Raw genomic sequence first — 24,620 nt, 5'->3', positions numbered from 1 at the left:
TGAGGCTTCCGTTCATTCATTTATCCCCCTGGATTCTTCTACGGTCCTCCTCTTGTTTCCCTCCCTAGTACCGTCGTGGTTTTAATTTTATTTTGTTACAGAGGTTGTAATGGGAGTGGGGGAGAGCCTAGTAGGCTATATTTCAGTGAGTACAGTGTCAATCTGGAAATGATTTACCTGAAAAATCAAAGAATCAACTTCCTTTCGTGTGTCTGTGTCTGTCTAGGATGGGGCAAAATCAATGCCTAGCTCCTTTAGATTGTCCAAGGAATGCCTGAATAGGCTCCGTGTCTGGATTCTGCTATTAAAACTACACGTGCAGAAAATAGGCTTGCACAGTAATTCACCATTCCCTGTGCTGGTGTTGAAAAAAGAGGACCAATACCTTCCCAAAAGAATAACCCTGGTTTATCAAACTCCTGTGTCACCATCCAGGGTACAGGATGCCTAAGTGATTTATTGGAACATGTATTACAATAATAGCTATAACAATTAAAACCCAGTATTAAAAAGAGCCCTACATAATTATCCAATTTAGTCCTCCCATCAACCCTGCAAAGCAGGCATGATTTACCAAAGACCTGAAATCCAGAGATACTGAGATCCTGTGTGCAAGATCACACAGAGGAGAAACTGAAGCCAGGGCTGAGGGAGTGCAAACCCCATGGACTTCCCAACTTGCTGTATGGGCCACCCACCAGCTAGGCGGGCAGGCCTGCCTGAACCCCGTGGGAAATCAATGATCCATACAGGAAATGGACTGTGAAAACAATCGTTTGTGAATATCACATCTGAGATATGCTATTAGTGAAATTCTGATGGCACAAAAACCATAAAATGCCATGTTTAAAAGATAATATAATTCAACACCTCTACTTTACTGTTGCGTGTGGGTCACCGGCCAGCAGTGACCACGGAACGCTGTGGATGGCTCGACAAAACACGCGAGAAAAAACAACACATGCACAGAGACAGACTAGTTTCTGTGGGGAAGTAGGGACGAAATGGCCACCCCCCTAGTGGGGAGCGCGCTGATTTACCATCCATACCTGCTTTTATTGGGTTCATTTTGCATAATAATTCAGGTGAAGTACAGTACTCATTAGGGGAAGTAAGGAACCATAGAAAACAAAGAACTCTGCTGGTCTATTGAGTTGGGGGTCAAAGAGCTGTAAGACTGAGGAACAAACTAACTTCCTCCTAAGACCCTTCTCATTCAACTGAGAGCATTCTAAACAAAGAAGGTTTCACAGTAATTTACATGTTCTTTCTTAGGCCTGATCACCCTGGGGAATCCTCACTTCTCAGTACCGAGCTGCACCACCCTGTCATTGTTTCAGGCTTAGGTGGAGCAAGGGAACTAAGGCAACCGAGAGATAAGGAGATTTTCTTCCAGACACTGAGAACTCAGGCTATGTCAAAGCCGAGGAGCAAGGGTCCATCACCCCCTTTTGCTGCAGCCCCCCAAGTCCTTCTTTTGGGGGGGCCTCCCAAAGTGATCGTGCCTGTCTTAGGTCGTTCCCCCGTGGGGAATCTTACCCGTCTTTGGCTAACCGACCAAGCTTTTTGGGGGTTCAGTTATGAATAAAGCAGCAGAAGCAGCATTCCTGCCAGGAAGATAAGCTTTTGTCTCCTTGCCGGCTTACGGTTCCAAGAGCGTTCCCTTAGCCTTAGCTAGGTGGGGGTTTCAGCCTCTGATACCAGTCAGGGCGGTTCCCAACACTTTACAAATGAAGGAAACTGCTGAATGAAACCGAGACACATGAAGGTGAACTGTCTTTCAATTCGACCATCATTTGTAGTGCACCCACGATGCATAGAGCTTTGTGCCAGTTTGCACAGGATAGACATACATTTGGAAGAGAGGTAAAACAAATGTTCCAATTATTAAAACAATAGACTGGAGAGTTATGTGATGCCATCTCCTAGGAATCTCTTTTAAGTAAACAACAAAAATGTGGTTAAAGACTTATATTCAAGCAAGTTCATTTTAGCATTATTTATCATGGGCAGAATTTGGTAGAAACCTAAATGGCTAACAATGCCAACAAGGGTAGATGATTACATCAGCTGTGGCACAACTGTGTGATGGGACACTGAGCAACCATTCCAATAACATCTTATAAGGATATTTTAATGATCTGAGCAAGTATTTATAGCATAAGTCAAAACAGCAGGATACAATACTGTATGTACAGTTTGAGCATGATTTTGAACCTTTTGCACCAAAATGTAAGTTAACACTGGCTAATTTTAGGCAGCGTGACAAGGATAATTATTCTTTCCTTCTTTACACTCTCTGAATTTTTCAAATTATCATAATGAGTATTATAAAAGTACAAATTTCCTAATTAGGTAAAGAAACAAAATATTTTTCAGTCCTGGATAGTATGGCTCAGTTGGTTGGAGCATCATCCCTTAAACCAAAAGGCTGCAGGTTTGTTTCCTTGACATAGCACATACCTAAGGCTGCAGGTTCTGTTCCCAGTGGGGCATGTACGGGAGGTAACCGACCAATGTTTCTTTCTCACATCAATATTTCTCTCCCTCTCTCTCTCCCTCCCTACCCCTCTCTATAAAATCAGTAAGTATGTCCTTGGGTGAGGAGGAAGGAAGGGAGAGAAAAAATATTTTTCAAGGTTCTTGGCAGTTTCTTCAGAGATTACTTTCACTGGACCCAGCTCAGAGTAACAGAATATATGACTGGAAAGGTAGACAAGTAAACAGCTAAGAGTGTGAGCTTCACTCTTTTTGCATCAGGGAACTATTGAGGGTTCCTGAGCAAAGTGGTAATACCCCCAGGGCTGGACTTTGGGAGCAGCATCCACCATGAGGCCAAGGATGGAAAGGGAGGAACTGAAAGCAGAGTAGTCAAGGCGGATGTGACCCTGAAGGCTGAAGGCTGAAGTGGGTGGATGCTGTGGGAAGAACAGAGGGAAGTTGTGCCAGAGAGGTTGCACAGGTTTGGTGCTGGCCCTTTGTGGAGCTGAAAGAAAAGTCCTCAGTCAGGGGAAGGAAATGCTGACCATTGATTAAGGTGAGGTTTCAACATGGCCCCTTGGACTTGGTTCTGAATAAATGAAACACAGACATAGAGGAGAAAATGTTGAATTAATAAACTTTGACAAAATCCATTTCTCCTTAGCTTAAACAGCCGGGAGCTGCCATCTGACTCATAGTTAATTTTGTTCTGATCATGCTGAATTGCATTACTGACGTCATGGCTGTGCAGTGCAAGGGGTAATAGAATCAATACTCTAATCACTCCCAGCCATGCCCAGCACAGCCCCTGGACGGAGGAGAGCTGGCAAACTCCTCAACATTCCTTTTCCCCTCTTTGTGCACTTACCTTTTTGTTTTGCTTTGTTTTTTTGTTTTGACATTTGCCCTTTTACTCAGTGACTGACTACCAGAGTCACACTGTGGAGAGGGCAAATACTGGAGAGAAACAAAGTTACTGGGAGCACGTACCCTGCAGTATCTACAGTGCCATCTGTAGCGAGTGGAATTCATAGCCATAGATGTAGTTTCTTTTTTACTTAGTCATACTTGTCCAGACTTAATATTAATGTGTATTAATTTGGAGAGAAAAAAGAGTAATTTTAAAATGTCAAGTCATGTAAATAAAAAAGTTTTTAACAGTGGCCTGGGCATCAGAGCTGTAACAGGAGGAATGGTGTCCAAGGTCGACTCCAGTGACAATGTTTGCAAACATGTCACCTAAACACGGCAGCTGCCACTCCAGACAAACACATTCTTCTGACTGTTCTCTTTTTAGGTGCCCCTGCACGATGGTTCCTTTCAGGTCCCTGGGCCTGCCTCATCTCTCCGTAGCCTCTGCTTATCTTCCACCAGGCATTTCCACTGTGTTTGAATATCTCACATGGGGCACTTGGGTTTTAAACTGCCTCTTTCCTCATGGAACAAAAATATTATGCCCCATTGGAGAATTTTTAGTATTTAGAAGACTTTCTGCTATTGCTGTTGTTGTTGTTGATGATGATGATGATGATGATAATGTTTGAAACTGGAAGCTTTCTTCCCTACTCCCTAAAATTACACATACAGACTCCTGTCATTCTTCTCAAATAAAGGCATGTGTATTATATAAATAAATGATAATAAATCTCTGTGAGCTTCAAGGTGAAACAATCTCTCCAGAGAACAGGAGTGGGTTCATCAGGAAGAACGTAGGGAGGTACTGATTCAGTCCTTCAACCAGAATTCACTGACCCCAACAGAGGCCAGGCAATGTGCTGTACAGCGAGGCGGAGCCAGAATAAACAAGGCGGGGCACTTACGGCCAGTGGCAGAAAGAGCATCCAGCTCTTGCATTTAGAATAATAAATGCCAGGATGAAGGTCCCCAGAGACACTTTGGGAACTCAACACAGGTCACCACCAGCTGGAGAGGAGACCCGCAAGGCTTTCCAGAGGAGCTGATGGAGCTGGTCCTAAAGGATGAATGTGATTTCCAAAGGGCTGTCAGTGTGCCCGATTGTGGGGCAGCACGTAGCAGCAAGGCCAGTTCCACAGGCCAGATGGTACACAGGACAAGTTGGAGGGTATGGAGCTGATGGGCCATGTTGGATAGTTTGAACTTTAGCTCACAGAGCATTGGGAGCCATTGAAAACTTTCAAACAAAGAGTAACCTGAAAAATACATGTTTTAGACATGTGGGAGATGGGCTGGAGGAGACGAGGAAAGACATAGGTTAAAGGGCATAAAAGGTAATTTTAGAGAAGTGGCTCTCCACAGGCTCATTGCCTGCTGAGGGTGTTCTGGATACTGATGAGAGCCAGAGAGGCACCCTGGCACTCAGCTGACAGGGGTTGACAATGCCAGATTAACTGCCATGGGCAGCCTGAGGGAGTCAGGAGTCCGGAAATAAACCCTTACATTTATGGGCAATAGATTTTGACAAAGGTGCCAAGATAATTCCATAGGGAAAGAATAGTCTTTTCAGTAAATGGTGCTGAGGTGCCTGGATATCCACGTGCAAAAGAATGAAGTGGGTCTCGTCTCGTATCACACACAAAAGTAAACTCAGAATGGATCAGAGACCTAATTAAGAGTTAAAACTATAAAATTCTTAGAGGGAACCATAAGCATAACTCTTTGTGACTTTGGATTAAATAATAGTTTCTTAGATATGGCACTAAAAGCATAAACAACAAAAAATAGGTAAATCAGACTACATTAAATCCAAATAATTTTGCATTGCAAATGATGCCATCAAGAAAGAGAAAAGACAGCCCACAGAATGGGAGAAAATATTTGCAAAGTTTGTATCTGATAAGGGTCTAATATACAGAATATATATATTTTAAAAAGCTCGTACAGCTCAACAATAAAAAGACAAATAACTCAATTTTTAAAGTGAGCAAAAGAGCTGGATAGACATTTCTCTGAAGTAGATATACAAATAGCCAATAAAGTCATGAAAGATGCTCTTTAGTTATTTGTGAAATGCAAATAAAAACCACAATAGATACCATTTCACACTCACTAGGATGATCATAGTAAAAAAGAGATGGGTGATAACAAGTGTTGATGATGTGGAGAAATTGGAAACATCATACATTGCTGATGGGAATGAAAATGCCATTGCCATCTTCAAACAGTCTGACAGTTCTTCGAAATAGTAAAGCATAGATTGGCCATATGTATGACCCAACAATCCCACTCCTAGGATGTATCCAACAGACTTGAAAACATATGTCCATGCAAAAAATTGTACAAAAATGTTCTCACTAACATTATTCGTAATAGCCAAAAAGTATAAACCCAAATGGAATCAACTAACAAATGGATAAACAAAATGTGGTGTATCTATGCCATAGAATATTATTCAGCCATAAAGAGAAATGAAGTTCTGATACATGGATGAACTTTGAAAATTACTGTAAGTGAAAGAAGCCAGACTCAATAGCCCACACATATTATATTACTGCATTTATACAAAATGTCTAAAATAAGCAAATCCATAGAGGAAAAAAAAAAACTAGACTAGTGGTTTCCAGGAGCTGGGGGAAGGGCAGTGGATGGTAACCGCTCATGGGTGTGGGCTCCTTTTGAGGCTGGTAAAACTGTTGTGAAGTTACATAATTGTGATGGCTACCTAACTCTAAGAATACACACAAAAAAAACACTGAATTATACACTTTTAAAGGATGAATGGTATGTGAATCATGCCTCAATTTTAAAAATGTGTATGTGTTGAATTTTTCAGAAAGGCAACTAATGTACAAAACAAGGAAAGGTGGTATTAGGTTTAATTTGGAAGTTTTCAGAAAATCACTCTACCCTCAGCTCCTCATCAGTATTTAAATGGGAAACACCCCACAACTTTATCCTTGTGGCTTTGAGACCACAGTGGTTCTATGTATAGACACAAGTTTGAGTACTTCATTATATTTTGCTTGAGCTTTTACAGCTTGGAGAGAATTTTTATTATAAATTATTCTATTCTATGCCTTCTAGTTCTTATTCATATGAAGGCATTACATTGATTTTTCTTTAATGTTTATGGTTTTATTTTATTATCTATGAATTTTATGTCAGTATAGGAATGGATATAATCCCATCATGTTTCTAATATAATGTGCACTATTTAAAAAGATATCACTGAGGATAATAGCACTGAGGACCATCAACCAATTTTCAGATCAGCCCCTCATTACACACACGCCCAGTCACAGCTATCATTTAATTATAATCCAAAGCCTTCTGCTTTTCCCCTAGGCATGTAAAATCAAAGGCAGTTAAAACCACAGCAGCCCCACCTTTCAGCATTTCCCTAAAGTCAAGCTGTCACCCATCAGGCCTCTGCCCCTGCAACTATAAAAACTCCCTTGTAGAGAGCTTAAATTGCTTTCTACGGTCATTCTCATTCAGATTGCCCATGCCTCCAATGGCCTGGGGAAAGGCGATTTTTGTTGACTGATCTTCATATGTTTTCTCCCCTGCTCTTGTTTAAAAACCACAATGGTTATCCCGGAACTGACTGCGGTAACCATTGTTTATTCTCAAAGAATTCAGTCTTCATGTTCAAGCCAAGTGCCTCTGCCGAGGATGTCAGTTGTGGATAGCTGTTAGAACTTTTAATTTCTGAGATCGTAGTAAGTGTTACATTTCCTCAGCTCAGGCTGAGTATAAAAACTGTAGAGGAACAGTCTAGAAAGGCAGAGAGGGGACAGGTCTAGTGCCCAAGTCTGGATTCAGGGTGTATCACCACTTTAACTCTCCAAACTTCCCTTTTTCATGTAAGATGGGAACATTAATGCCTATGTGTTTTGCATAACTGAATGTGAAAGCATTTACAAAGCGTTTTATAAGATATGTCTACTTACTTATTCATTTCTGTGTCCTGAGGTCCACCTACTTGCCACTGGGCCCTGGCTTGGTGCTTGAGGACACTGCAGTGTCCAGGACAGACACAGCCCTGCCTTCATGGAACTCAGAGGTTAAAAGGGACATAGACTCAAATGAATAATGACATACTTAACCCACTTATTACATGGACTGCTTAATGTATCAGAGATATCACTCCAAGACAGTAATGTAGATATACATAATTTTAAAGACTGCAAGAGTTGCTCTCATTTTATGGCTATTCAACAGTTAATGAAATTTTCTTTTCATTGAAATTGAAGGTCTTCTCATTATTTTGTATATATAAACAATGTTTACAGACATGTATTTGTAAACATTTCCATATAATCCCTTACCTTAAGTTTCTAGAAGTGGACTTACCATATGTGTGTGTATATATATACACACACACACACACATATACATGAAATATGTATATTTCTAGAAAACTTTGTAAAAGTCATACACCAAGATAAAATCCAGTGGAGGGAATGAGTGGTTTAAACTTCATTTTTTAGATCTCTTTAGATTGTCTGAATTTACAATAGGTATATATTGTTTTGTTTATAAGAGATGGAAAATATTTTCATGTTCTATGGAGACAATAAAACCATCCACTTCAGAATGTAAAACCTATATTATTTGGTTCATTGAGTCTTTACAGGAGACAATGAGGAGAAGGCGCCAAGAGGGGGGAGGAGGAAGAGATGGGGATCCTGGCAACCTGGGGTTGCTAGTTGCTCCAACCAGGTGGACTACACTTTGGAATCACTTGGGGATCCCTTAGACATCACTGATCTCAGGTTTCCACCTCAGACCAATTAAATATAAATCTTTTGGTAGTGAATCTGGACATGGTTATTTTTTTGCAGCTCCCCAGCTGACTCACATGGTTCAAAATTATTCTAAGGGGCTGAGAACCCCTAGGAGTCTAACTTCTAAGATCAAGGAGACCTATGCATCATCCACCTGCATGTGAGACTACTCATGGTGCAACAGCCCTCCCCAGCAATACTAATTCAAGTCCAGTTCTTTAGGGAGAAAAAACACATTAGTCGGACTAGTGAAAGCTGATCCACATCACCTTCCAGAGCCAGCTGTCCACCGAGTGAGGGGCCTCCCCACTGATCGCTTTGTAGGTGGGCACACCAGGGATCAGCACAGTTGGTTAGGGGGATTGCTCCAGGAAGTGGCTTGAAGGTCTGATTGCTTGGGAGTAGAAAGAGCTTCTGTTTAAAAGTACAGTGCTAGAATTCATATCGTGAGAAATTATGAAGTGCCTTCTTTTTCCTTTCGCCTTCTCTGTTTACATCACCATGTGAACTTATTCTCTAAATAAGTCTGTGGAAATGAGAACACTAATTTACGTCAACGTTCTAGATTTTTAAGTACATCAGCTTGGCTGTACTGGCATAGATCAGTCATCATTTAGGATCCAAGAAGCACAGCTTGTGTCACAGTGGAATTGGAAGCATCAAAGAGACCCAAACACAAATGCCCTTTCTCCCCATGTTTTCAGTGCCTTAAAAGAGTCTTCCTCGGTCTCTTCACAAGCTGCTTTTCAGCGGACTCTTACTTTCCAGGTCATTGGAAATACTGGCATGCTCCCCTCCACCAGGAAACATTAGATCCTGCCTCCTTCTGTCTGGGAGCTGGGTGAGTTTTCATCTCCAGATAAGGCGGTGATAGTATTTTGTAATCAGATGGGCAGTCTGCTATCTGACAAAGTAACAGCACTTCTTCTCTTCTAATGTCAAACAGGATTGCCTGGGTGCTTCAAGCCTGAGTGCACCAGTATTTGAATTTGACTTTTTGTTGTTGTTGAACAGAGGTCTATTTTCTCTGTTCATACCAGATGGTTAAAGTGAGATTTCCTATTCATATGAGTCCTTAAGTCAGTACAGGAAGGTAGAGGAAGGCAAATCAATTAAACGTTAATAGCTGTTGAAAGGTTACTGGGTACAAGACACTGTGCTTGGCTCACCATGGGCTAATATAAGGTTGATTTATTCAAAACTATGCTTAAGAAAAACGACAGTCTCCTAAACTATAAATAATTGTGTTTTTTCTTTAATAATAATATTAGTTAATGTGAATTTAATTGAAAGACTTTTTGGCGGGGCGGGGGGAGGGGTAAGGTGGAGCTGGGAGAACTTCAAATTAAATAACAAAACTTGAAGTAGATAACACTTTAGTACTTTTAACCAAAGGCTCTTTTGATTATGTGGCATGTATTTTGTTCCCAAGGATGGAGGAACTGTAGTAGATTGGAGGGAAGAATAACTGAAAGAAGCAACAAAAGAACAGTTTGGAATAAACCCTTAAGAATGTTAAGAATGAGTACACCGCCTACTACTAAGTTAAGCTGTTCCAATTTGGTCAATTCAGCTCCCCAGGGCCATGACGCATACCCCACACATGCAGGGTAAGGTTCTGTCACAAAGTGCTGTTCTACTGTTACTGCGTTAATAATAGAGGAAGGAAAAAAGGGACTTTGATCGGGGGAAGGAAGAAAGATATGCTTTCTGATTCTGTTTGGAAAGAGATGAAGAGCCGGGAGAATGAACTGGTTGTGGGGAGAGGGGAGTGGGGACAGTGCATCTCTGATGACCAGAGCATGTGGCTTTAGAGCCTGACTCCTGGCGCATCCACATTCCAGTTTTAGAGCCTTGGATATGTGCCCCAACTTATCTGGCCCCCAAGTCCTCTTCTGTAAAGGATACAGTCACTGTTCTCATGTTATTTTGGAAATTATTATGCACAGACTCTATAGTTACGTTGTCTGGTACAATAGCCACATATGGTTATATTATTAATTAAAATTAAATAAAATTTAAATTCAATTCTTGAGTTGCACTAGCCACATTTCAAGTGCTCCATACCCACATGTGATTATGACTACCATACTGCACAGCATAAGAAAATTTCATCATCACAGATACCAGGACAGGGCTGTTCTAGATGGTCCACTGCTCTGGAGTTACACTACCTGGGTTCAAATCCCAGCTCTGCCAGTTAGCAGCCGTGCCACCCTGAACAAATGCTTTAACTACTCTGTGCTTGTTTCCTCACCCTGAATTTGGAAATAGTTAAAAAATAATATCTCCCTCATAGGGTTGTTGTAAGAATAACATATATAAATCAGTTAAAATCATGCCTGGTACATAGTAAGCATATGTAAGTTATACAATTTTTGGGTGAAGTTTACCCAAGACATTCTCTAGGCAGCCTCTGGCACATCAGAGAGCATGAGCAAATATTTCTACCTCAGATGTACAAACATAGAAGACAGAGAGGGGAACACTCCTTTTTAAGCACTATGATTTGCATTTCAGACGTATAAGCTTTTAACATCTCAGTTTTTAGCCTCATAATAAAAGATTCTTTTAGTCTATTTTACCTTTTATCTACTTGCAACAGAATAAATGCAAGAGTTCAAAATAATAAACAAGACTGTATTAATCATGTGATGTGCCTCAAGGGGAGTTTACCCCTGCTTATTTAGAGATTTCTCACTAACCAGATGGAATGGGGGTCCCACTCATACTCAAACCATAAGCAGGAAGGACTTACACTGTCAGCACTTGGCTATGACAGATGGACCCCATTCAGTATTCTCAATCCCGGCTCTGAACACAGAGGCTCATTTGTTGGGATACCCTTAAATGGTTATGTATGAAATGCTATTTGGTCCATGCCCCTTTCCCATCCCACTTGGTTCTCGAGAGACTGCACTTCTTATGGGCAGAGACCCATTAGTTCATGGATCTCATTAATGCAGAACATAGTAAAGTAGGCTCTTCTTGGGCTGATTCTAAACATCAGGCATCATGACAATTTCTTCTGGAGAAGGCATAAAAAAATAGGTCAGATCTGGGCTGGTGTCTCCTGGGGGAAAGGCACCAGAGCAGCAGGTCTCCTAGCCTCACTCCACAAGGGAAGTTTACACTTTTGACCTGAGCTTCAGATTGCAGGGAGGGTAGCAATCTCAGGTCAGCTACAAGTGTGGGCCAAAGTGCAATGATGACCAAACAGCCCAGATGGACCCAAAAGTTCATAAGGCATCTGACTGTCTACCTTAAGGAACGTATATACCTACCTTAGGGAAGGTATATTCTTGTTCATATTTGTCAATCAAATCCCCCCTTTTTTATGTTGAACTAAAGAGCATTTAGATAGTCTCTTTTCCCCTTTTAGACCACTCTTTCAGCAAAGACATCCCAGGCATAATGGTTTCTTGATGCTGACTCACACTAACACATGGCCACATCTAAATATTGTGATCCTACTTAATAGTAGACATCATGTTAAGAACTACAAATGTACCAGCAGTAAGGATCTTCTGGAGGATGTGTTCTTCCTCTTAAAATTCCATTATACTGAAAAAAATCACAACAGGTTATTCCTAAAAGAGTGACAGGAGAGTATGACATCGCTTGCACATGGCCAACACACACAGCCCATGGCTCTCACTGCTGAGAGAGGGAATGAGAGCATTCCAGCAGGAGGACTTGAACTACTGTGTTGAATGGCGCTGACAGGTCAAGTGAGGGTGATGGGGGCTAAAAAGCATTCACTGGATTTAGCAACATGGAAACCATTGATGACCTCAGCAAAGGAAATTTTGGTGGTGGCAAGGAAGATGTGGAAGGCCTAATGGAGGTGGCTGATTACTGACAAGTTATGAAGAAGTAGAGCCAGCCACAGTGTGGCAACAGCTGAAGAGGGCATGGGTTTTGTGGGAGAAAGGCTGTTTTTGCTTGTTTTGTATGATAAAACCTGTTGAAAGTAATTAGAATTCCTAGAACTGTCCATGGAATTACCAGAATTAGTTGCTTTTGGTGGATGGTCAACATGGAAAGAAAGAAAACCAAGCTAGGAGAAGCCAGGGTCATAGGACTGAGGTGTTTGCTTTAGGGACAGATTTTTATCTTCCCAGCAGGGGTGATGGCCTGAACTTCTTTGGCAACTGGGAAAATCCCACCCACCTCCAGGCTCCTGGTCATTCAAACCTTCTCTCTGAGGTTGATTTCATAATCAAGTTGGAGCTTTCTCTGGGCCTGAAAACTCAATCCTCCAAATGAATGGAATGATAAAGATAATGTCATTTAATCTAATTCTGCATGGGGAGCATACCCTAAAACAGGTGCATAGTGAGGATGCATAGAAGAATAAACACAAAACCAAGGATGGCTCTTCCTGGCCACCAAGTGGCATGTTTTATTTTGAAAATGTTTTTCTTCTGATTGTTAAGGAATAAATGCTGGCCACAGAAAAGATGAAAATAGAAATCATTCCTAAACCCACCACACATAGATCCACACTTTAAAATGTTAACATGTAAGTGAAATCATATCATACTTCATGCACAGTTATATTAGCCCTAATTTATTATATCCTGAGTAGTTTTTATGTCCTTAAATATTGTTTTAGAACAATATTTTAGTGTTTGCTCACTATTTTATTCTTTGAATGCCATAAAACTCATTTAACTCTGTTCCTATTTTTGAACACTTACATTGTCTCCAATTTTTACCACTATAAATAAAACTGCAGTGGATGCCCCTGAAAAAAATCATTTTGCACCTGATTATTTCCACATGATACACTTACTTCCCCAAAACATGTGTGTTCATTCACAACCCACCATCTGGGCATGAAAGTTCTTTGACCCCTTCATCATCAGCAAGTATTTTTATTTTTTTGACCTTTGCCATGTTAGTAAGAGAAAATGTCTCCTTTCATTTGGCATTTCTTTGAATACTTGTGATAATGGACATATTGTTCTATTGTATCAAATGTTTATATTTGCACTGACAATTGTATGGTATGGTGCTCTGTGAGGAATACATTTTAACTTAAAAGCTTACAATCTGGGAAAATTTTAACTTGACAACTTGGAAACAAGCACTTCTCCATCAAATAGCTTGTAGGTTAGAAATTTATTTAAAAGTCCCCAAATGAAATCTGGCATTCCTCTGTGACTTAGGACTGCCAGCATTGAAATGTGCTCTCCTAGCTTTCAGATCTCCTAATGGAAAGACACAGTGACAGTTGAGGAAGAAACCTGCCCCCAGAGGGAAGTTCCCTGGGCTTCAGGTCTAGAGTGTACCCAAGGGCCTGCAGCTCACAGACTGTGTATGTGTCATCCTCAAGTAGACTGAGGAGCCAGAAATGACGAGAGCAAGCAGATCTCCATTTTTCAAAAATGTATTACAACCCTAGGCTGTCAAAAGTCTGTGGTTTAGGAAGATTTTACTACTCAATTTTGGTAAAAGACTGTTTAAGGTCTCCAAGAAGCTACATGAAATGTCTATATCAAAAAGTACCACTCTAACCTTAACTAAATTTTAATAAATACACGTTGAAATTTTAATATTATAATATTGTAGATTTTTAATTGTCTCCCCTTGACTTAATGAATGTAAAAGGGTAAAAAATATAGGTAGATAATTTATTTATAATTGAACATTTATAGATTATTTAGTTCCCAAAGGGATCTGTAAAGGCATTCAATGAAAATAATTTTCTCATTTGTAAAATCTGAGACTAGGGTCAAATGATTTCTAAGGTTGTGTGTTTTTTGATTCTATGCACAGAGTAATTAAAAAAGAAATTACATTGTAATAGATGTCTCAAGATAGCAGGAATTATTACAAACTGCTATTGTAAGTGATGTCTTTCATAAAGAAATATTTTACACCTAGTACTCTTTTTAGCTCTATGGAGGAGTCTTTTTTTCCTACAAATATTTGTTGATTGCCTACAGTGTTCCTGTCCCTGCTGTCATCACTGGGAATTCAGTAGGAAATGAGACAGACAAAATCCTACCTTTAAGGAGTTTATGGAGGGAAGATACAGAAAATAAAAGTATAAATGAAGGTTCAAGTGGAGATAAATTACTCAAAAATATAGGCGGTAGATGATGATAGATAGATGATAGATAGATGATAGATAGATAGATAGATAGATAGATAGATAGATAGATAGATGATAGAACGTGAGGGGAGGAGAATGAAGGACAGGGTTACTTTTAGCTCAGATGGTAGAGGAAGGTCTCCACAGAGGTGACATGTCTGCTGAGACCAGAATCATGAGGAGAGAGACATGCAAAGATGCAGGGCAAGAGATTCCAGGTAGAGGAAACAAGTGCCAAGTCCCTGAAATAACAAAGAGTTCAGTGTGTTTCAAGAACGGAAAGGGGGTCAGTGTGGCTGAACCAAGAAGGGTGATGGCAGGAGATGAACTCAGAGATGAAGTAGACACCAGAATGTGTCGGGCCCTCTAGGCCAAGGTAAGGAATCTGGATTTCATCTTCTTTGTGGTACAAAACCATTCGGAGAGTTTTGAGAAGAGCCCAGTCTGTGTGCATGAAACAGTCTGGGCAAGGCAATTTAATTTATGCTGAGTTGGGGGCCCCATAGGAAATCACAGGAAGGAAGGCCCCTGTGGTTAACACACATTTAATGACAGATGGGACAGAACTGAGTCCCAAAAGAATATGAAAATGTTAATAGCTTCATGATAAGGAGGGGGGAAAGGTGAGAAAAAGAGAAAAAAAAAAAGGAAAGTCTAAGAAGTAAAGTCATCGTGGTGAGTAGGGGGACCTGCTGAATCCCACTGGATGGCCACTTCATTGCCGTGCCTGTCTTCCTGGCCAGCCAGGAGCTCCCAGTGGGCACGGGCCGCCTTCTTCTCTTTCTTCCCTCTGCATCTTGCACATGTGGTGCCAGACAGTTACTAGGTGCTCTGAGCTCATTGAAGCAGATGGTGTGTGTTGAGAACAGTACTAACCAAGAGTAGAGTGGGACTGGTTATGTGGAGTCAAGCTTTGTTCAGAACCAAAAGTTCATGCAGCACCTATACTAACCTACATTGATAAAATTAAGCTTCTGTCTACTTGTCTGTTTATTGCTGTATCATATTTAAAAAATGGCCATTATCAAAACTTGGTCTACTTAAATTACCTGACTTAAAATGCAGACCCTTTACAAATAGTAGAAATATCTTGTGGGGGCAGTGGAAGGAATCTCAAAAAGGCAGGTGGCCAATCACCAGAATATCTGGATCCAAAGTTCAAAAGAGGCCTTGAACATGGGTTAAGACAGAGTGAGCAGAGAAAATAAAAGTAATTCCAAATACAAATTCAAACCCAAAGGCAAAAAGTCAGGTGTTCAAACTGCAGTTATTGGTCTATGAGGCAGCCCCTCACATGGGCAACTCTACTTAGCACATGCAGGGAGAGTAGCTTCAGGGATGAACTTACTTAAGGATTTTCCTGAGCAATGCTGGGGAAGCCAGCTAGTTAACTATGGGAATAAAAGCATTCAGAACACTCCTGGGATGAAGAAAATCCACTCCTTGAATGAGGCCAAGTCACTAGAAAGAGCTTTGAGGAACATTTAAACACCCTGTGCCTTCCCTCAGCTCTAAAGAGGAAAATATATTTTAAAGGAACATTACCACATAAACAACCAGGCAAATACCTAATTTTGTTTTGGGGATCACCCCACGCCTGACACAAGAGTGATACTGTACATAGAAAACATAGGCAGCTTCGTTCGCCTTCTTTGAGGTGAAGCAGTAAGGCCTTCTCACTGAGCTCTTCTCTGTCAACCTGTGGCAGTTTATGGGTCCACACAAGAAGAGACAATTCACAGGGCGAGCATTATTTTGCTTCCTGTCTTCAGAGGTGTATTTAGCTGTTTTGTGAGTCATTATGGAGGAGAAAAAAAGAAGACATAAAATGGAGCAGTAAAGCATGGAGGCCAGCAGACCTGCCATTACCTGGTGTGTGACATTGGATAGGTCACTTCAATGCTTGGGCTCCAGAGCTGCTCATGGGAAGGTAGCTGACTGGGTTACTCTATAAAAGGTATTCTTGAGGAATAGTAGGTAGATACAATATGGGTCAATGGTGGGGTGGGGTGGGGTTGTTTATTTGTTTGTTTTTGATTAGGGACAGAATTTTGGAGAGAAGGTATGGAGGAAAATTGAGCCAAGTTTTTTCAAGAAAAGAGAAGAAATTTGCCAGAGAGTATGGAAATACAAAGGGAGATATGTCTAAAGAGTGGTTCTTAATAGGTATGCGGGCTGAATAATGATGCCCAAAGATGTCCTTGTCTTAATCTCCTGGACCTGTGAATCTGTTACCTTATGTGATAAAGAGGACTGTGCAGAGGTGATTAAGATAAAAATCTTGAGATTATCCTGGATTAAATAGCTGGGCCTGGGATAGTCAGAAGGTTCATTGCCAGAAGGGGGCAGGAGGTCAGAGAAGAGAGATGTTATGCTGCGGGCTCTGAAGACAAAGAAGGGACCACAGGCCAAGGAATGCAGGCTGCCCCTAATCTCCAAAAGCTGGAAAAGGCAAGGGAACAGATCATCCCTTAGAGCCTCCAGAAGGCACGTAGCCACAGACTCAGGACTGAAAGATAATAATTTGTGCTATTTCATGCTACTAAGTTTGTGATCATTTGTTACAGCAGCCACAGGGGACTGGTGTAGTAGGGATTTCTGCATGGTATAAGATAGCACTTCTCCGTTTTTGTCAGGAAGGCTTCAGTAAAGTGTGCTCCCCCCTCAGTATGTCAGGAGTGCAGTTGGAGCTTCTCTCTGGGGTACAATGATATGCTGAGGTCGGCATCCTGCCCAAGTGGGTGCAGCTTGGCTTCTGGAGGCTGAGCAACATTTGAATTAATTACCTGTGCCATGAAGGTGCCATGCTGGGTGATCTCAAACGTCCCACGATTTCATCATTTCAGACAGAATGGCCTCTCAGATCTCACTTGAGGTGGGGAGATAAGAATTTTTGTGTGAAAAGTTAGGCATCACATATGAATACCCTTTGTAACCTGTAGAGTTGCATTAAAAACATAAGTAGTTATCATATTTTTAAAGAGAAAACAGGATCCTCAGTGAGCTGTGGCCTACTCAAGATCTCACCATTAGCTCATCACAAAGCGGAGGGCAATGCCTGAAGTCTCCGGATGCACTGTCATATGCTCACTGCATGACAGGGCACTCTCACCTTTTAGTGTTAACTTTAAAAATCTGCACATGTTTTAGAAGTGGCCTACGGGCTCCCCCTATTTCCCAATAACTGTTGCCTGCAGTTGAATTCCTAGTAACTGGAATGCTTAGGGAATATTTTCTACCTAACTTTTCTGACTAACCAAGTGTGAACCAGAAAAAGTATTGTAGTATTCTTCCTGCCCAGAGGTTTTCCAAATGTGAGTGGCTCGCTGTCCTACCAAGTGGTACAACCAGCAGGGCCAACACCATTTGGTCCATTTTTGTTAATCGCCAAGGCTCTCACTGTGCCTCAGCCATCATTTGGGGCATTGGTCAGTGTTTCAATACTGACACTGATAAGCTGCTTTGTAGTTTCTAAACCACATCCACAAGCGTCATCTTGTTAAATGATGACAACTCTACAAGGTAACTTATTTCTCCCATTTTTTGGATGAGAAAACTGTAGCTCAGAGATTTTGAGACTCACCTAAGTTCACACAGCAGAGTCAGAGTCTAAGCTTCAGTGTTCTGCCTCAACCTCGGTGTCTCCGTAGACACAGGCAGTGTGGTTGGTTGTCCTGGATCGCTCCCAGCCCCAGGATTTCCCCATGGATCAACCAGCCTTCCAGCAGGAGGCAGATGGCCCATGCAAATCTTGTGTTTTGAAGAAAGTGTGATAAAAATAACTATACTATACAAAGGTGCAGGTAGAGCAATCATGAGGCAAGGTGTATTTCTGGAAGCACCACACTCTGCCTGAAAGGGCAAAAGGAGAGAAGTGTAATCAGGACTCAGAGAGAGATGGCTTTGTAGAGAGGGCCACCCAGCAGGAGCCATGGTCTTTAGTGGATGGACACAGCAACCCAGCAGAGCGGAGCTGAAGATAAACACTGAGCCTCCCTCCCAACTGCCTGCTGGTACCTCCTGTCAACCAATCCAACCAGAAGGCCAGGGAGCCTTGGATGTGGGGCGTGCCGGGTAGCATCCCAGGACACAGCTAGCCTGTGAGCGAGAGAGAATACGGAGGGACAACCAGAGGCCATTTACACCCCCTGAAGCTCCCTTGTGTCCAAATTCCTGACATTCTCTATCTAACAGTATTTCTGGTATGGCCACAACAGCCACGATTGAGCCAAACACATAGTAGGAACTCATTAAATACTTTCATGCAATGATTTATTTCATAGAATTTCTTAGATCTTTTACAGTGGCATGCAAAGGTTAAATTATTTTCTTGTGTGATTTGCCTCTTCTAAAAGAGGACTTTCCCACTGAAATCTGATTAATGGGGCGGTTTTCCTTTCCCTGGGCTCTGGGCTTTTTTGTTGCTGGTGTCAATATTAGTAAATGCACAATGAATAACACGTGATGCCAGGCAGGGGCCTGAGATCCTGGGCCTGCGATGAGGAAGAGAAAAGAGTGAAAGGAAGCCGCAGGCTGTGATTTCCTCCCTGGTTTGGGGGTTGGAAGACAAAGGTAGTGTCTCATTGCTAAATAACCAGATCTCTGAACAAGCTTCCCTCGCTCCTCCTGCTAAGTAGATAGATGCCAGGCATTCTCTTGAAAGTGTTTTCACAACAGTTTCTGCCAAATAAACACACAGATGATATTCTCACCCCCTGGAGTGTTGACAAACAAGGAAGCAGAATGGGAAACTTCTGTAAGCAGAAATACTGTTCCAGACTAGGTAACAATCAATCCTCACAAGGTTTTTCTCTTTAATTATTTATTTCAAGCAAATAAATTTAAAATGACTGCTTACTGTTTGGTGCTGCTTGGTGTCGGGGCAGATTAATTTTGGATTTTCACTGGTCATTAAAGGAAACCAATGTTTACATCTTTACAGAATGAATTGTGGAAGTACAGGAACAAACACAACAGAGTCTCTTTAATTTTACTCCTCAGATGCATAGACTTGTGCCCATTCCAGAAAAAAAAGAAAAAAAGCCTCAAAACAAAATACAATTGTCTTGCCTAGTGCGTAGCATGGGCTTAATGAGATAAGTTACATAATCATCACAGCTATTTATATCCTCCGTTTAAGAAAAGTGTGCAACCTCACCTTTTGCCATGTGACCAAAATGCCTGCTATGGGAAGGGTATGCGACCCACCTGTTAACCGTGGCCTTGGTCATCTGAATTACTTTAGCCGTTGGAAAGTCAGGGGAAATGCCACTCCCAAGCAGACACAGAAGAGGCACAGCGCACATTTCCACTAGCCCTTGTTCCCGGCCTGTGCAGGAGGGAGTGTCGTGTGTCAGGCAGGGGCTGCTCCTCTCGCCCGAAGCCCAGGACACAGAAAGAGAAACAGCAAGCTTTGAGAAGGAAGCTGAATCCGTATGACCTCTTTTGCATAACTACTCAATCGTCATAAATTCAAACTCCCCTTAGAGGCATTCCAAGCAAATCAAAGCCAGCTGTATCTGAGATTCTGTGTACAACATAAATGGGTTAACACATTGTTAAGTAATTTGGTGGGTGATCCAAAAATACCTGAGATGGGTTTGATCTATCAAATGCTTAACAAAGATATGACTGGGGAGATTAGTGATCTGAAAAATCAGAAACCCTGGTCTTTAAGCCAATTATATGTCTGAGTGAGTTTGTCAGACACCAGCCTTGTGTGATTTAGGAGGCACGTGCACACACACGCACAGGACAAGACATCTTCCTAACCACTCTGTCACGGTCCAAAAACGTCAAGCACGGTAAACTTCAGCCCGCCCGAGAAGTATAAAACAGAATGTGACTCATCTAGAAGCTTCAACTGTGCGGCACTGCTGGTCACTGAGGAAACCGAAGATGTTTAGTCTGGGAAAGATAGAGACTCCAAGAGATATGTTCATTGCCTTCAAAAGTGTGAGGACTTTCCTCATAAGCAGAATTAGCCCTAATCTGTACAGAAACAGAATGAAACTGGGGACAACAGGAGACAGTTACCAGGACACAGATCTCAGTCCAATTTCCTAGGGCGTTTTGTTAGGGCTGGGCAGACCCTGAGATTCAGACACATCTGACCTAGATCTGGCCACCAGTGTAAAGTCCTAGTGACTGACAGGCAAGCACATTCACCATCAGGGTGCAAACACAGAGCCGTATCTGGCAAGCTTGGAAGGATTAGAGGAGCAAAGAAGCAAGGACCTCAGCAGAGTTAGTCGCAGGCATAAAGGTCAGAAGGGGGCCATGCTTTCAGGGATAGGGTGCTGACAGTAAGTGAAAGCCCATGGCCTAGCCCTCTGATGGTGTGTCCACATCTTGGGCAGAAAAGTCAAGGGTGTAGAAGAATGAGAGGAGTAAACCCCCAAAGGCCCAAGCAAATCTGCTGAGATGCCCCTTTACATGACAAAACACAGGAAAGGAGAAAGCTACTCTCTGCAAACCTGAGAAAGGTAAGCACGAGTCCCTTGCAGAAGAAGTACCAGGGTGTTCAGTCTGCAGCAGAAGAAACTCGGACGAATTTCAGCAGAGAAAAGCCCTGGATGAGCACTGGGCAGCAGGCCAAGGGTCCTCCAGAACTACCTATGGAGGTGGGAGTGACGGGAGAGGGTGTCAGCCTCTGGGGATCAGGAGACCCAGTCCGGTGCCAGAGCAGGGCAGTTCTAGATGAGGCTCCCATGGTGCTCACGCACACTGTGCCAGGCACTGTGCTGAAAGCTTCACATGTACTGCCTCCTTTGCTCCTTACCAGCCCCCTGTGAGTTCAGTACCCTTATTATGCCATTTTATAGATGGCAACACTGAAGCATCAGAGGCTTGGCCCAAGGTCACTTAGCTAGTAAGGGCAGAGGCAGAATTTGAACCCAGGGAATCTGGCTGCTGAATTTTTCCTAACCAGGAGCCAGGAGCTCAGCCCAGAGGAGGAAAAGCAGTGAGGCTGAAAAGCATATGAGGGGAGAAGGGTCTGCAGAGGACCTCAGGACACAGAAGTCATGGAAGGGGCTCAGAAGGCTCCTCCTGACCCTGAGTCACCAGGTGCAGCTCATCAAAGCACGCACCTTTCACTCTAACTGTAACCTTGGTTTGCCAGGGGACACTGATTAGAAGAATTCTGTGGCAATCGTAACTGTCCAACCATGTGAAGAGGCTGCTTCTACCAGCCAGTGTTCCCTGTTGCTCCAGATGTTTCAGCAAAGGCTGGACAGTTACTCACCGGGAATGTCATAAAGGGATTTCAGTAATCCCTTAGTGTATTTGCAAAATCAGGCAGGGATGATTGGGGGCTGTTTACTGTTTTGTTATCCTTCATTTCCTCCCTCTCCTGTCCTCCAAAAGCAGACTCCAATCTAATTCGGTAATCCTACCTCAGTGCATGTCTAAGCCATAATTATTTTCCTCCTCACCCGAACCTGCTCTTACCGACATTATACTTGGAGCCCGCTGAACCCTCCAGCACCCCAGCAAACACCACAATGATGACTGTCTTCTCCCAGAGGTCCTGTAAGCCTTCCTTAGTTAAAGCTGTGAAGTATTTTGAGACACTCGAATTAAAGTGCTGGAGAAAGCACAACACACATTTATTGCTCATCTTGGAAAGACAACAGCAATGAGCTTCCAAAACTATCTTTGAGTAACATAATCTGGGGGTAATGAATATGGATATTGTCAATAGTCACTTAGGAGCATGTTTTCTCTTGTACATTTTGTCCCCTCCGGTGGATTTCCAACCAAGACAGGAAATGCCCCAAGCCCCTGCTTGCAACACTACAGCAAGCACTGAGGAGAATTGTACAAAGGGAACAGAGCTAGGAAGGAATCCTCGCTGCCCTTAACTTTTGTGCTACTCGAGTCTCTGTGTTTTTTTCACCATGGCTTCTAATTGTCTATTAAAGAGAAGCCACCACCTCTCTAACAAGCCTGGTTCGTGGTTCAGTGTCCCTGTGACACTTTCTGATGAAGGCTGATCAGGACGAGTATCCCAGAGGCTGTCCCCAGACAGCATAGCATCCATGGTCACTGCCAGCAGGAGACAGCTGCTGGGAGGCCCAGCTGCCTGCCTGGGAAGAGAAACAGATCGGATATGTCGGACTTGTGGCCCCATGGGGAAAATGGCCATGTGTTAGTCGGGGTTCTCCAGAGAAACACAGTCAATAGGCTACATATGTGTGCAGATATATGTGAGATGATTTATTATTGACATTGGCTCCCATGTTATAGAGGTCAAAAAGTCCCACAATTAGCTGTCTGCGAGTTGGAGAACCAGGAAAGTCAGTGTTGCATTGTAACTCAGTCTGAGGCTGAAGGCCTGAGAATCGGGAGGGACCGGTGGTCAAGCTCCAGTCTGACTTTAAAGGGAATGAGGAACACCGGTGTTCAAGGAGAGGAGAAGACAGAGTCTCAGCTCAGGCAGAATCATCAAATTCACCCTTCCTCTGCCTTTTCTTCTCAATGGATTGGACAACGCCCACCCATACCGATGAGGGCCATCTCCTTAGCCTACCAATTCCAACACTAATCTTTCCCAGAGATACCCTCACACACACACACACCCAAAGATAACATTTTACCAGCTATCTGTCACCCCTAATTCCAGTCAGGCTGACACATAAAATCCATTATCACAGGCAATATCTGGCTTTCCACACCAGCATTTTAGCCATGTCTGGTGGTGTAGGGCAGTGGACCCCAACCCTGTCTTGCTAGAATCACCTGGGGAGCTCTAACAAATCCCTGTATCTAGGTTACACCTCAGCTCAGTTAAATTGGGGTTTCTGGGGTAGGGACCAGGCACCAGTGTTTCTGAAAGACCCCTAGGAAATTCCACTGTGCAGCCAGGATGGAGACCACTGCCTCCCTCAGCAGCAGGTGCGCACTTCACACACCTTGTACCTTCGTCCTGAGACCAACTTATCATTGGGCATGATTCCTCAGTTCAGGGATCTCCAGCCCCAACCTCCAGCTGCAGACTGGTACGGTCCATGGCTTGTTAGGAACGGGGCCACACAGCAGGATGTGAGCGGCGGGCGAGCAAAACTTACCCTGAGCTCTTCCTCCTCCTGTCCTCACCCTCCTACCACCCCACTCCTGCCCATGGAAAAACTGTCTTCCATGAAACCAGTCTCTGGTGCCAAAAAGGTTGGGGACGGCTGTGCAGGCTCAGTTAACTTTGCACAGCAGCTTCAATGAGCTTTTAAGAATATAAATCATGTCACGTCACGCTCCAAAATAAAACCCTCCAGTGGCTTCACACTGTACGTAGCATAAACTCAAGCCCCTCCTGTTGACTTGAGGGACCCTCAGCAGTCTGACCCTGCCCACATCAGGCAGGAGAGCCAGGAGTAAGGACTGACTGAGCTCTGTGAGTGGACGCCCCAGAGCCACGCGCTGGCTCTGACTTTATGGGCCCGTGACTTCCAGGGAGCGACTGGCCTCTCCCAGCCTCCACTGCCTCATCTGTAAAGGCAGTTTTGTTGTAGGCATTAAATGAGTGGACACAAGTAAAGCTGTCACACAGCCCTCAGATCCTCCTCCTCGCCCTGTCCCAGTCATTATCACTCAGTTCCCAGAACAGCCACTCCTGTTTTCCACTGTGGACCGCCTGCAGGAAGAGTGACACCTGGCGCTCAGGAACCAGTGTCACTATGGCTCCTGAGGGTCAGGAGCCTAACCCTAACCCCTTGCCCCTTCATCACCCTGTCTGATTTCCTCTGCAGCCTGTATTCATTTGCTAAGGCTGCTATAGGAAAGAATGACAAATTGGGTGGATTTCAACAGAAATTGATGATCTTACAGTTGTGGAGGCTGAAAGTCCGAGACCAAGGTGTCGGCACGGTTGGTTCCTTCCAAGTCTGTGAGGAAGGCTCTGTTCTGTGGCTCTCTCCTAACCTCTGGTGCTTTTCCAGGAACCCCTGGTGATCCACGGCTTGCAGATGTATGGCCCTGACCTTCACCTTCATCTCCATACCTTGTTCTCTGTGTGTGTGGCTCTGTGTCCAAATCTCTTTTTATAAGGACAGTCATACTGGTTAGGTGCCCACCCTATTCCAGCATGACCTCATCTTAACTTATTACATCTGCAATGACTCCACTTCCATATAAGGTCACATTTTAAGGTACTGCTCATTAGAGCTTCAATATATGAATTGGAGGGGTCACAATTCAATCCATAACATAGCCCTAATCTCTTTCTGAAACCATCTGGTTCTGTTTCTCTACCTGTGTATTGTATTACATGCCTTGTCTTTCCTCACTGAATGTTATCACTTATATTATTGGATTTTTTTCTGCAACAGTCA

At 43.0% G+C, this 24,620-nt stretch overlaps 1 protein-coding gene and 1 non-coding gene across 3 annotated transcripts in view; both read left to right on the top strand.

The window, feature by feature from the left end:
- The window catches only part of SLC7A14 (solute carrier family 7 member 14), a 107,463-nt gene that overhangs the window by 24,583 nt on the left and 58,260 nt on the right, over positions 1-24,620 (top strand). The window lies entirely within an intron of this gene.
- On the top strand, positions 15,963-16,094 carry LOC123827612. The gene has a single exon (XR_006787271.1). It is a non-coding gene; the product is annotated as a small nucleolar RNA SNORA75 (small nucleolar RNA).

Source organism: Phyllostomus hastatus, unplaced genomic scaffold, assembly GCF_019186645.2.
Source record: "Phyllostomus hastatus isolate PE091 unplaced genomic scaffold, TTU_PhHast_1.1 phas_contig_86, whole genome shotgun sequence".
In the NCBI taxonomy this organism is placed as follows: domain Eukaryota; kingdom Metazoa; phylum Chordata; class Mammalia; order Chiroptera; family Phyllostomidae; genus Phyllostomus; species Phyllostomus hastatus.
This window is presented reverse-complemented; position numbering and strand designations above follow the sequence as displayed.